A 15637-nucleotide genomic window follows, 5' to 3' on the forward strand; every position below is an offset into this window, starting at 1 on the left:
TCAGAACTAGTTCCAGCTAGATGCTGTGCTCTTTCTCTTAGGCTTAATGAAGTGCTGCACAGCACCCCCACCCCTGTCCTGTTCTGTTCCCTTTGTTCTTTAGTTCTGTAGCCCAGCATAGATAGTGCATGCATTTGCAGTCCTGGTACTAACGGGTTGTCTGCCATGGCACCATTTCTGTTGGTGCCACAGAGTTGTCAATCTTAACACTGGTATTCAAAGCTTTTTAGCTTCAGTGATATGAAGTTGTGGCCCTCAGCAGATTTTTGCTCCCAAGGGGCTATGGCTGCCTGACTGTTTGTTGCAGCCAGGGACAATTTCTGTAGCCTGACACCAGGATCTCCATAGCACTGGAAAGTGGGAGTGGGGACAGGAAAGGGGGTGGATTTTTGTAGTAAACCTTTTATCCTTAGGTCTGCTAGTGCAGCCACTGCTGGTAGGTTGGGAAGTGGTAGAAGGGTTTTGAATTAGGGTCAGCAGGCATTAATTCATGGGTTTGGGGATTTTTAAAAGAAACTTCTTTTGGATTCTGGTTGTCCTAGACCATGGAGATAGTTTCTTTTTCTTTGGAACATAATTTCTCCTTTGGAGAGGTTTAAGAGGTCATGGGGATCCAAAAACAATATCTCATAGTCTATGTTGTTGCTTGCTTACCTGACCCAGATATCCCTCAATTGTATTATAATAAGGCTGAGAAACAATAGAGGTGGGATGTCTAAGGCATATTTTAGTGAAATTTGGAAGGAGTAAGGAAGGACAAAGACTTGTGAACATTCTAGTGTTGAAGAAAGAGTGTGATATAGCTTATTAAACATTTTTAGGGGAGGAAGTAGGACTAGCTATGCTACACAACAATCATATTTACCATAGCCTTAAATTAGTTATGCAGGCTCAATACAATAGTTAAAGTTCAGAAATATTTGTTACTAAGAAGTTGTGGAAGGCCCTGAAGAAAGGAAAAGTCCAGGAATAATAGAAATAAAGTTTAGAACTTTATTAAGATTTTGATATTTCTCTCTTACATATGATTGGGGGATGAATTGGAGTGGGGAGAAACTTGGATCAAGGAGATGAGTTAGAAGGCTATTGCAATAGTCTAGGTGACAGATAATGAGGACCTGAACTAGAGCTGCAGTTGTGTGTGGAGAGAAGGATATGTATAAAAGATATATTATGAAGGTAGAAATGACAAGATCTGATAATGGATTGGTTATATGGAATGGAATGAGTGAGAGTAAGGAGTCAAGGATGATCCCGAGACTGTAAGCCTGGGTAATCGGCAGGAGGGTGGTACACTTGACAGTAGTAATTTAGTCAGTGATTTCATAATAAGTATTTATGAAACTCCCAAGAAGTGCCAGGTAGTGTGCAACAACAAAAGATTCTCCTCAAAAAATATAAAAACAAAATGGAAATTAGGAAGAGTGGAGGGTGTGTGTAGGGCAATGGAGATAATGAGCTCTGTTTTGGACATGTTGAATTTGAAATGCCTGTGGTACATATAGTTTGAGCAGACAGGTCAAGAAGGATCCGGATTGAGAAAATACCATTAGACTTAGCAATACAAATATTATTGGTAACTTTGTAAAGGTACAATTTATATTGAATGAGAGTCAGAAACCAGACTGGAAAGGATTTAGAGGGTAATCAGAAGAGAGGAAAAGGAGATACCTGGTTTAAATGGCTTTTTCAAAGAGTTTACCTGTGATGGGGAAGAGAAATATAATAGTGGTGATATGATTATGTGAGGGTTTTTTGTTTTTTGCCTTTTGGATTTATAAGGATGGGGGATATATGAGCAGTTTGCAGTCAGGCAGGAAGGAGTTAGTATATAGAGAGATATTGAAGATGATAGTGTGGGAAAGTTAGTAAGGATAATTATCTAGAGAAGTGAAGCTTAAAATGGGATTAAGGATACTAGTAGAGGAATTGGCTTTGTTAAAGATATGGCTCACCTCCTCATTTGAGACCAGAGTGAAGGAAGAGATATGTGTGTATAAGGAAACTGGGGTCATCTCCATACCAACATGAGCCAGGTAGGTGGTATAGCAGATAAAATACTGCATATAGAATTAAGAAGACCTGAGTTTGAATCCTTTCTCAGATGGTCACTGGCAATGTGGCTCTCAGCAAGTCATGTAATCTCAGCATTTTGTTTGTAAAATGGGAACAATAATAGTACCTACTTCACAGTGTTGTTGTCAAAATAACACGTTAAAAGTGCTTTACAAACCTTAAAACATTATACAAATATTCATTAACATTATTTTTATTTAATAGGGGAAAGACTGTACTAAAGGTTTACTAGTGCATAATATGTAGCAAAGGTTTTGCCACCAAACATGCTAATATTTCTTTCCATTTCAGTTTACTGGAGTTTGTATGTTTGTTTTCATCAAAAGGTATTCTCTGCTATAGGCAGTAATAGTCTGAGAAGAACATAACCTTTTTGTAGACTAAACTGAAAATTTAAAAAAATTGAGCACTGAGCATTTTGCCCCCAGTCACAGAGTTGTTCCTGTTTTAACATAAAAGCCAGTGTGTGTGTGTGTGTGTGTGTGTGTGTGTGTGTGTGTGTATGCATGCACATACATGCATGTGTGTGAATGTGTAGCAGAACTCTGAGACAGTAATATATTCAGAGAATTTTTATAATTGACTTTCTGAGAAGGAATTTTCTTTATTAGTGAAACCATGGCATTTTTTCCTAGTCATGGAGAGAAATGACCTATGATATTTGGAACTGATCATCAAGATGCAACAGTAAATCTACAATAAACCCAGAGTTTCATGCCTAGAAGTAATTCTGGCTGTTTACTATTGCCTTTGTCAATGAAAGTTAAGGATTCCACTTTCAGGCATCAAACCAAAGATAACTCAAAACAAGTATAGATAAGTCGATCACTTCCAAATGATTATTTTCTATATGTTTCTAGTCACCGATAATAGGGAATGTTGTCAAATATTTCTCAAAAAGCTCACACTGTCATCTGATAAGATGAGCTTTCGTACATCAGAAACCTGACTACTTTCCAACAACTTGATTTCACAAATGGAAAAACAGCATCTGTTTTCCTGCAGCTTCCCATATGGCTAGCATTGTTGCTAAGACAAGCTGAAGCAGGTAGCCCATGTGAGAGTGGCCCTCTGGAGCGCTGCAGCCTTCTGGGATCAGATAACACTGGTCTGCTGTGAGGGACACTGGCTCCCCAGGCAGCTGAAACTGCATATTTAATCAACATATGCAAAGCATCCGTCTGAACAGCAAATTACAGAAGAAAAAAAAAGATCAAATGCAACATTTAGTACTTCTCAGTTTGCATTTGCAGTGGGCTTATTTTGACAGGGGTATTTCATGCTTCATTCTTTTAAGAACTCAAGAAAAATATCCATTAGTCATGACTATTGGTGAAGATGGAGTTGAAATGTGTCCATAAATAAGAAAAGGAAGATGGCGCCCTTAGTCTATGAGTAGTTAATAGAAAGATAAGAATTTGAGAAATGACATATTTAATTGGCTTGTGATGGAGGAAGTATAGGTCTCCACATGATACTACTCTAATGCTTCACCATGGTATGGAGGTAATGAACTTGGGTGCCTAAAGGCTACCCAATCAGAGTATAAGCTTAGGCAGATGTGACAATGCTGAAAGGGATGTGAGGAATATGGTCTAGGTAACAGACTAAATCTAGCATCTGAAGACAAAGAACAGAGGCACATCATCAATAACTTGGCCTTGAGGTGATGCCTTTTTTGACCATGAAAATCCATGAAACCAAGAACTCAAAAATATATCCTTCGATCCTTTATGGTTCCCTTCTACTTTTGAGGGACCTGGAATGTTTAAAATAATGCAGTTTCTATACATCAGAAGTTATTCTAAATATAAGATCATTGGCAAGTGACAGGCAAGTTAACATGCATTAAAATAACCCAACCACATTGATACTGATAATCTCACATGAAGTACAACCAGAAGGTGAAAAGAAGTCATAGCTAACCAGAAGGACAAGAAAATGAACTTCCCCTCCTTTTCTTATAAATGTGGGGGGACTATGGATGTGGAACATTATATATACCATTAGACTTGGTTCATATATTAATTTTATTGAACTACTTTTTTCTTTAAAAAAATTATTTGTGACAAAGGATGGCTCACTGAGAGTGAAGTGGGGAGAGAAGAGAAAGATATTTGCACTGAAGGTGATATGAAAATAGATGTTAATAAGGATTCTTAAAAAAAGAAATCATTGTTTTCGAACACAGAAGACATATGAGACCACTTAGGGGAAAATATCAAAAGCAACATAAAATTAGGTGAGAATAAGACATTTCAAAGAATTCTAATAGCTTTAACCTGACCTATTCCAATAAACTATGAATAATGAAAAACTGAAAGTGGAAAAGGGAAAAAATGTTTATCTTGATAATCACTCAGAAAAAATTTAACTGATCTAAGAAAGTCACCATAAGCAGAAAGCCAAAGTATCATTAAAATTCCGATCAAAAGGCAATTGACTCCACTTGCTAACTGAAGAGAGAAGTCAGTCAAGAGCAACATTGGTTTAGAATACACGCTCACCTGTAAAATATAATGGAAAAGGATGGTGAGAGATTGTAAGCATCTTTGCCTCTTAAAACAACAAAAAGCAATAGAAACCAAAATAATTCTCCAGAAAGCTAAATGTGAGACAACTCAAAGAACCACATCCTCACATGAGCAGTCCTAGACAGAAATAGAATGATGGCACAAAATGGATGATGAATAAGTATAATAAAGTAAAATTGAAAAAAAATGGGGAAAAAAGCATTTAAGAAGGCATAAAACAATTGCGAAGTATCTGCAGAAAAAAAATATGCTGGTAGTGACCTCTAGCATGCTGGACTAGGTTTTCTTGGAGCTGGGTTATGGGTAGAATACAGCCCAAATTAAGTGATGACAACAAACAGGTATAAATTGCAACATATTTGTTAATGGTTCTATAATTATTTATTTTCATCATCAATGACAGGCAGCCAGCACATTTGATACAAAAAGAAGTAGAAATGGCACCTAGGAAAAGATAAAGTTAAGAAGAGTATCTAAACTAGATAAAGTTCAGAAAGAAAAAAAGTCAGGATGAAGAGGACACAAAAGTTTGAAAGCATTGAAGGATCACTTTACAAGATTTCTCAGGAAAAGGGAGAAATCAAAGGAATGAAAAAAATAACAAAATATTAATTCCCCCCAAAGTCAGCCAATAACTGTTGACTCATATGACTACTGTCTCATTTCCATAAAATCTTTCAAAAATTATCTATATGCCTATGTGGGGTATCGTCCATAAAATATGAAAGTATACTCTCTCTCTCTCTCTCTCTCTCTCTCTCTCTCTCTCTCTCTCTCTCTGTCTCTCTCTCTCTGTCTCTCTCTCTCTCTCTCTCTCTCTCTCTCTCTCTCTCTCTCTCTCTCTCCCCTATATAAATATTCTCTATAACTCACAAAATCTTTGCAGTCATAAAATTGGCTGAATTCTGCAGAAAAGAAGAGATCTCATCATGTTTATTCTTTGTTGATTATTAAAAACCATATGCTTTGGTAGAGCAAAATGAAGACATAAAGGCTCTCTTCCAATAAGTTGCATCTCATGCATGTGTTAAGATCAGACAAGATTCCTCAATAAATGCAAGCACAAAATACCTTTTTTTGGTGACTCTCTGATTATTAATATCCAACAAGACCCAAAACAAGTGAAAAATGTATGTTCACCAAAAATATCCCCATTGTCATAGAACATGTCTTGCACAAAGTTAAATGGATGAAAGATGCTCAACAGAAGGCGAGGTCTTCCTGAATGTTCTGTATGTGAATGTCATTGTGTTGGCCAGTTCCAGAATTGCTTCCTCCATGAGATCCACAAACATTCAGAAGAATAACCACAGAGAAGAACAAAACAACACATTACGGAAATATCTTTTGTCTAAACCAGTGGTCTCTCAACATTTTTAATCACACAAATAGTTTTTGAGCATACCTAACCCCAAATGTCAATATGAATGTATTTCTATATGTGTATATGTGTGTATATTTACTTATAAATTATAGATAGGTACTGCTCTAGTATGTACATTACAAAACTTATGTAAAAATACAAATTAAAATGATTGAGAAAGATGAAATATTTTGAAAATGTTTTTGTAAAATCTTTTTGCTTTTGCCATAATATCATTATTAATGGTTATATTTTCATAATGATCATTAATGGTATTGTAGTGAGACCAGTGTGACTGAAAATGCTTCACTTTATGCTGTAATGATAAGAAGGTCTGCTTCAAATTTTAGTTTATTTTGATGCTTGGTTTCAATGGCTATTATAGCTAGAAAAAACACCTCATCACAGTATGTAGTTCCAAATGAAAGAAGTGAATTACTGACTATTTATTAAATCATTATACCCATTTAAAAATTTTGTCCACCAATTTTGGAAAGGTTTTTTAATTGAAATTCAATTATTAAATTTCCATTACTCTGGATGTCAATCAGTTGTTCCTGTAAACTAATCAAAAGGTGTTACACTTTTATTTTTCCAACAAATGAGTTCAAAACTCATTGACATTCTCCAGCCAGAAGATTTTTAGCAGTTTAGAAAATTATTTCCAAGATTTTATTTAAGTGTGCATATATGAGCTTTATAGGTGAAACACATTATCTTTCAATAGTCCAGAGAGGAAGGATGAGCAGTTAGCAGTGTCAAGAGCTGCACAGATGACAAGAAGGATGAAGATTGAGGAAAAGGTGTCAGATTTGGCAATTAAGATAACTTTAGTAAGCTGTTTCAGCTGGATGAATGTAATACGGGTAGTGAGTTTTCCAACACTAATTAAACTACAAAAACCTGAACCAAAAACTGCACTAAAAGTCAGTCACATTTTGATTAATTTATTACAGAAGTCTGGGATGAAGCTTTTATCTAATAATCTGGGAGAAATGATGAGTTGTCATAAGGATTAAAAATCTTAAAACTTTATGAAAAAAATTCCCAGATTCTATTCAAGATAGGAATATCAATTGGCATCTACAAATTCCTTTTTCATACTAAGATCATTTCTGATGTAGACATCTATGTATTACATCATATTACACTATGATGCCAGGTTAAAAACTTTAAATTAATTTAGCCTATAACACTTATTGTCTTTTATATGGCACTTTTAATTACATAAAGTAATTTCCTTAAAATATTGCTGTGAAATGCATCCTATAGATATTATGATCCCCATTTTATTGATGAGGAGATTTAGAGAAGTTAACTAATCTGCTAATGTTTACAGTCTTAGTAAGTATTGTAGAAATGGAATTTAAAATGCTGACTCATATGAACCTGAAAGGTTATGGAAAATTGTTATTCCCATGAGAACCTTGGCTGTCTTTAGGCAGAACAATTGTGAACATCTGCTTAATTTGCTGTAGCCATATATTTTAAAAATATATCTTCATCTGGTTATTTTTGTTTATACATCACCTATATTTTCCAATATATCCCTTTTCCTCTCCCCTCCCCAAACTATCCTTCATAACAAAGAATTTTAAAATTTTTTGGGGGCATAACTATTTCCTTGAAGATGTCTAATATTATGTACTATGTTCCATATCCATAATTCCATAAGCCTGAAAAGAAGGAATTGAGGGAAGGTAACTTTTCATATCTGTAAGATCAGATGAGATAACATAAATTACCTTGTAAAGGTTAAAACTCGCTTCTTCTCCTCCTCTTCCTCGCCATCACCACCATCATCTTCCTCCTCTTCCTCCTCCTGCTCCTGCCGCTGCTGCTTCTCCCCCCGTTCCCTTGGAGCGGACCATCCCGGCGCCTCTTTTGTGAAGCAGTGGCTGAGGAGACTCCCGGACTCGCCCTGGCCGACGAAAAGCCGAAGGAAGGCGTCAAGACTGAAAACAACGACCACATTGATTTGAAGGTGGCAGGGCAAGATGGTTCAGTGGTGCAAGCTAAGATTAAGAGGCAAACATCACTTAGTAAACTAATGAAAGCCTATTGTGAACGACAGGGTGTGTCAATAACGCAGATCAGATTCCGATTTGATGGGCAACAAATCAATGAAACAGACACACTTGCACAGTTGGAAATTGAGGATGAAGATACAATTGATGTATTCCAGCAGCAGACAGGAGGCACTTACTAAAAAGAGAACATGCAACTCTACTCCAGAACTGTGCTCCCAAGGAAAACAATACATTCACAATTAGAAAACCAAGATTTGGTTCATCCACATCCTGACTATTGCAGTATAGTTTTCTCTCTTCTTTGATTCCCTTCCCCCATTCCTTTATTGTATATAAAGTAACTGGTGTATGTGCACAGGCATAACGCATATTTTTTTTTTAACTAAACGGCCGATGGTATGTTATGATCAACATTAAATGGAGATGGGGCAGGGAAAAAAACAAACAAACTGGTTTTGTGAAAATATCCCTTTTCTCCATTAGTGGCATGTTCATTCAACTTTTGTCTTTATATTCCAGTACGTTATTTTGCTCTCACTGTTTAACAACAACAACAACAACAACAACAAAACCCACAAAAAAAATCTTTGCATACCTTGTTTGATTGGATAATTTCAATGTTTTTCTTTTATCATTGTAAAACCAAGGATGATTTTATAACTTTTTTTTTGTACATAGCTGTTACATGTAGGGCAATCTCTGTCTCTCAGTAGGTATAAATTGCTATAAACAAATTGATCCTAGTTTTCCCTTCAAGTCAAACATCTTGTTTTTTAAATAAACTTCTTGTTTAAATAAAAAAAAGATTAAAACTCTGTATAAATGCTAGATATCATCATCATCATCATCATCATCATCATCATCTCTTCTTTGACCCAAAGATTCCACTGTTAGGAATATATACCAAGTAGGTCAATAACAAAAAAGACTGTTATTACTTAAAGGAATTTTTGTAATTATATCTGTATAGATACTGAATGTGTTTGATAGATTGATATTTTGCATGTTTTGTTATTTTGAATGGAATTTTCTTTAGGTTATTCCCTCATAGGATCATGGATTTAGATCTGGAAGGGTCCTTTGAGGTCATATAGTCCAACTCCCTTATTTTACAGGTGAGGAAACTGAGGTCCAGAGAAGTTAAATGACTTGTCCAGGATCACCCTAGGTTTTCTTATGGGTACATAAAAACTTTGTGGGTAATTATGGATTCATCTTATATCTTAATAATTTTGCTGAAGCAAATAATTGCTTCCATTAGTTTTATTGCTGATTCCCATGGATTTTCTATATACATCATAAAACATCATATCCCTTGGAAATAGGGATAGCATTTTCTTCTCTTTGCTTTCCATTAGGACTCTAATTCTTTCTTTAGCTAGCCTTTTTGCTTTTGCCAGCATCTCTAAAGTTATGTCAAATAACAGCAGGGAAAGGCATCATTCTTACTTTACTACTGTGTTTATTAGGAAAGCTATTATTGTTTTCTCATTGTATATAATACTAGCTTCAGGTGTGAACTCAAAACATATTTATAATATTTTAAAGTTCCTATGTGGCTAGGTTTTGTAGATTTTTAAATTTTTTTTAGCACAAATGAGTGTTTTATTTGATGTAATTATAAGATTTTGGATTTTTAAAAAATGGCTATTTTTAAGGAGAATTCTGGGAACCTAGTAGAATACAATGGGTAATACTGGGCTCTCCAAAATTCTACTACAAGCAAGATAAAATATTATCACAAAGTGAACTCTGAGAAGCAGAAATAATTAAAAGTCAGGGTAAAGCCGTTGTCTTCCAAAGACAGCTTGGGAGGACCTTAGGAAAGACCCGACCTTTGGGGGCACAGGTTTGGCCTGTTTGAAGTCCAAATACCTTCAGGCAGACTCCACTTAGTCAATATACAACAAAGCCTGAGGACAGCTGTGTGGGGATGTAGCCTCACCTTCAGTAACTTTTACCTCATGGGTTGTGTGGAGGGGTCAGACAGTTGAGCCAAGGAAGATTGAAGGACCTTCTGCTTCCGCTGGACACCAGGCCCAGTTGTACTGTCAAGATGTGACACTGGGCTGAGGCTGTGGGAGAGGAGGAGTGAGCCCACACGAAGTGAGTGTGGCAGTAGGGGGGGTGAGGGTGGGGACCCTGATGTCTATGGACACTTTCAGGACAGTGGAGTCCCTAATTTTGGTTCCAGGGCAGAGGAGTGAACTGATTGATTTTTAGGAAAAAATGAAAGATTTGCATGAAATAATGAAGAGTAAAATGAGCAGAACCAAGAGAAAGTTGTGCACAGTAACAGCAATATTATTCTAAAAACAACTTTGAATGATTGTCATTTTGAGTATTATACTCAGATCAACTACAGATAGAACAAATGTAGCCAAGATCAGAAGGAAAGCAGAAAATTGAGAAAAAAATTTAAAGACAGTTTATCAGATAAAGATCTCATATCTAAAATATATAAAAAAACTTTGTCAAATCTATATGAATATGAATCATTTCCCAATTGACAAATGGTGAAAGGATATGAACAGGCAGTTTTCCAATAAAGAAATCAAAACAATTTAAAGTAATATAAAAAGGCTCTAAATCATTATTGGTTAGAGAAATGCAAATTAAAACAACCTTGAGATACCATTTTGCTCCCACTCGATTGGCTAAAATGATTGAATGGGAAAACAACAAAAATTGGAGGGGATATGGAAAAATTGGGACACTAATTCACTGTTGGTGAAACTGTGAACTGACCCAACCTTTTTGGAGAGCAATCTGGAATTATGCCCAAATAGTTATTCAACTGTCTATGAAAACCCTTTGACTCAGCAATACCACTACTAGATCTGTTTTCAAAGATGATTAGGGAAAAAGGAATAGAATCTATATGTTATAAAATATTTAGGACAGCTCTTTTTGTGGTGGCAAAGAACTGGAAATTATAGGGATGAATTGGAGAATGGCTGAAAAAGTTATAGTATATGATTGTGATGGAATACTACTGTACTATAAGAAATGATGAGCTCAATGATCTTAGAAAAACATGTATAGACTTGCATAAGATAATGAAGAGTGAAATAAGTAGAACCAAGAGAACATTGTATATAGTAACAGCAATATTATTTTTAAGACAACTTGAGAGACTGATTATGACTATTATAAAACCCAAATTAACTATGAAGGATCTATAAAGGAAGACTCTGTATCCAGAGAGAGAAGTGATAAATAGAAGTATATATAGAATGATTTTACATAGATAGATAGATAGATAGATAGATGGAGATAGGTAGATAGATAGATAATTAGATAGATAGATAGCACAATGTTATGGAAATACTTGTTTTATTCCATAATTTGAAAATAAAAAAAAATTAAGGAAAAAATGAATCAACCATAAAGGACCTATGAAGGAAGATGTTATTCACATCCAGAGAAGAAACTGATAAATAAAAGTATGTATAGTATAGTTTTACATGTATAGTCATATTGTAGTCTTCTCTAGGGTAGGCTTAATTAAATTAAATCATTAATTATTTAATTAATTAAATTTAAAAAAAATTAATGATTATTTTACTTGCTTTCTGATGTTGAATCATTCTTGAATTCTCAACATAAATCTAAATTGGTTATGTTGAATGGTTTGGGGAATGAAGTAATGTTAAGTTTTTGCCAGAATTTTATTTTAAAATTTTAAATTTATATTCATTAATGATATTGGTCAATGGTTTCTCTCTCTTTTTCTCTCTCTTTAGCTTTCCCTTCTTTATGCATTAGGACTATGTGTGCCTCATAAAAGAAGTTTGATAAAATGTTTTCTTTCCAAATTATGAGAATACTTTGTGTAATATAGTTATTAATTATTATTTAAAAGTCTGATAAAGTTTTCCTTTAAGTCCATCTGGATCAGAGAGTTTTTCCAATTTTGGTAGTTCTTTTATAGCTAGTTCAATATTTAATATGCTAATGTGCGTATGTTATATTTCGTAAAAATTCTTTATTCTTCAAATTCTTTTTTTGCTGACAATTATATTTATTCTTTCAAAATTCTTTTGAAATTTCTTCTATGCTGTGACTACACATGTATAACCTGTATGGAGTTGCTTGCCTTCTCAATGAGAGTGGGTGGGAAGGGAAGAAGGGACCAAATGTGGAGCCCAAAGTTTTAAAAACAAATGTTAAAAATTGTGTTCACATGCAACTGGGAAATAAGATATACAGGCAATGGGGTATAGAAATCTTTCCTGCCCTACAGGAAAATAGAAGGGGAAGGGGAAGAGAAGGGAGGAGATAGAAGGGAGGGTAGATTAAGGGAAGGAGTATTCAGAATGCCTGCCACATTGGGGTGGGGGGAGGGACAAGATGGGGAGGAAATTTGGAACTCAAAATCTTGTGGAAAGGAATGTTGAAAACGAAAAATAAATAAATTAATAAAATCTGAAAAAAAATTTCCTCTATGCTGAAATTTCTCTTTGTTCATTTTTATTTTGTTAATTTTATTTTCATTTCTTTTTGATCAGTTTAGCTAAAGTTTTATTATTTTGTTAGTTTTTTCAGAGTATATGCTTTTAGTTTTATTGTGTTTTTTGTTTCTCAATATGTAATATATAATTTCAAGGTTTCTTCTTTTGTTCTTATTTGAGATTTGTTGATTTTCTCATTTTAAATTGCATATACTATCATTCATTATTTCCATTTTGTCAATATATGCTTTTAGGGACACAGTTCTTCCTCCTAGAGATGTTTTAGCTGTAACTCAGAAATTCTGGAATATTGTCTCATTATTATCACTGTCTTTTGCATGTTTATTGATGCTCTCTATGATTTGTTCTTTGACCCACTCATTATTTGAGATGTTATTAAATCTCTAATTTGGTCTGTTTATTTTGCTTATGCTCTCTGCATTAATTGCTATTTTCACTGAATAATGGCTTGTAAAAATGCTTAGTCCTCCTACTTTTTGCATATATTTGCAATTTCTCTATGCCCTAATACATGGTCCATTTTTTATAAATATATCTTTCTATGAAATTTGTCCATCAAAGTATCCTATCATTATTTTTATTATCTAAACATTTTTGCAATTCATTTAACTTTTTAGGAATTTAGATATTATGGCACTAGATGCATATAGTTAAATATTTCTATTGGCTCATTATGTACAGTTCTTTTAAGATCATATAATTACCTTTTTTCTCTCTGTTGATATTTTGAACTTCAATTTTTTTTGGTGATAGCTTCTGGTTTTTTTTGGAGTTACTTCATGCATTATGAATTTTGTTTAGGCCTTTCATTTAAATTCTCTGTGTGCATTTGCTTTTTATATGTGTTTACTATATACAACAGACTGTGGGGTTTATTTTCTTATACATTATCTCATTTTATTTGATTGTTTAGTCTGTTTACATTTAAATTTATAAGAAGTAAACTTGTATTTTCCTCCATTTTGCTCTTTTATATTTAATATTTTAATTTTTTCTCCTTTTAAGTTAACACTTTTTTCCTGGCATTAACTTTGTTTCAACTACTTAGATATTACTCTATCCTCAACAGGCTCTCTCTACCTCCTATGCCACTATTTGCTAACTCTTCCCTTAGTTTGGGGATATTATTCATTTTATTGATTTCTTTATTACATTTATTTGGTTGTATATATATATATATATATATATATATATATATATATATATATATATTTTTACAGACACATATTTCTTTTATTCTTTTTCTTTCCCATCTCTGTTAAGGTTAGTTCAAAATCTCCTCTCACCAACTTTTCTCCAATTATATGTTTATTAGCTTTCTTTCTATTATGTCTTTTTCCAAGAAGTTTTTCTTTGCTTTGTTCTCATTAATTCTTTTCATTTACATTATATTCTGAAATGTTATTCTCCAATTCATGGGCTATACCCTTATTTATTCCTTCTTTAATCTCTGTGCTTTCCTCACAGGGTTAAATAAGCTCATTTTTCTATCCAATTCTTATGTTATTGCCTCTAAAAATATTGTCCCTTCATCTTTCTTTCTCCTGCTGCTCCTCACTTAGTGTTAATTCATGAGGGAAGCAATGTTAGACAGAAGTAGCACGGCATATTCAAATTAACCTGTGTCCCAAGATATGTCATTCGGTCTTGTCCCCTGCTTTCTACATGATTATTCTCCCTCCCCAAAAAAGTGCTATTTCATCTCTAGTTTCACATTGACTCTCTCTTCACTCCTCTCTGTTGGGTTTCAGATATCCCCAGGTGCTCACACATCCCCTTTCTTGGGCAAAGATGCTGCCAATGAAAACACAATAGTTTTTCAGGGAAGTAGCCTTCTGAATAACAAACTTCCCCACAGTAAACCCATCCAAAAACACTCTACCAGATATCTTGAAACTTTTTCCTTAAATACTTTGAAAACTGTCACTTCTAGTACATTTTTCTTCCCTGTTTACTTGTTCTGGTTCATCTGCTCTTCTGTTTTTTAATTTTCTTAAAATTTCACTTCCCCATATCATGGTGTTATTGTCCAACTGTGGTGGTATAATTATTATTTATAATGAAAATAATTTGTTATGGAAAAGCTGGTAAAACTGCTCTATTTTTAAAAATCTGTTTATTGTCCTTCAAGTTTCATCTATAAATATTCTTGGGAGCATCAGGATTATTTGGTTCTCATACCATACTTTCTTTAGACTTGCATTATTCTTGACAGCTCTTCACAATTTGATGAATTAATGTTACCCATGATCTTACACAGACATAAAACATAGATAAAACAACAACAGCAACTAAAATTGGGGAAAAATTAATGTAATGAATAGTATGTAGTTGTAAAAAAGCATGCTGAATTCAGATTTAGGTGAGATATTAGTGCTTTGGAACTTCTCTCTGACACATTAGTTGTATGTCTGTAGAATGTTTCTAAACCTCAGTTGCCACATCCATGAAATAAGCACAATACTGTCTATGGTACCTAGAGTAGGGATTTTTTACCTGAGGTCCATAGACCTCCCATGATGTCAGGAATAGCTTTCAGGGGATCCATGACCTTGAAGAGGAGAAAGTATGTATTTATTTCATATAATTGGTTTTCTTTGCAACCCTATGTATTTTACTCCCTACATTTAAACATTATTCTGAGAAGAGGTACAGAGGCTTCACCAGATGGCCAAAGGTGTCCATGACAAAAAAAGGTTAAGTACCTCTGCTCTTGAAACGGAACTTGGACCAGAGTCACTGAGAATGGGCAGCCAAAAGTTACATCTTTCATATTCATGAAATCACACATACATCTGAGTATTTAGGAGTATTTATTTCCCATTGTTGTTGAGAGGATCACATGATATGCTATATAAGAAATACTATGTAAATCTACTTTGGACTATACAAATGTTATCCATAACTATAACAATGTAATAAATACAAACCTTGGAATGTGTGGAGGTAAGCCTAACTTTCCTAAGGGGAAATATTGAATTTGCCATGTTCATTCTGAAAAATCTGATTATATGTTCCAGCTCTAAAAATTAATACCGTTCTTACCTAAATTATATTATCTCAGATTATAGATTACTTCTACATTTATATCTATGGATATGGATTTGATTGTTTCTCAGGAGAGTTGATAAAACAGTTCCTTGACCCTAAGACAGATAC

The 15637-nt window shown here is 34.1% G+C and overlaps 1 pseudogene; it reads left to right on the forward strand.

The window, feature by feature from the left end:
• The first annotated feature begins 2027 nt into the window (after window positions 1-2027).
• On the forward strand, window positions 2028-8390 carry LOC110219036 (small ubiquitin-related modifier 2-A pseudogene; annotated as a pseudogene).
• Window positions 8391-15637: the final 7247 nt, after the last annotated feature.

Source organism: Phascolarctos cinereus, unplaced genomic scaffold (assembly GCF_003287225.1).
Source record: "Phascolarctos cinereus isolate Bilbo 61053 unplaced genomic scaffold, phaCin_HiC Scaffold_4;HRSCAF=312, whole genome shotgun sequence".
In the NCBI taxonomy this organism is placed as follows: domain Eukaryota; kingdom Metazoa; phylum Chordata; class Mammalia; order Diprotodontia; family Phascolarctidae; genus Phascolarctos; species Phascolarctos cinereus.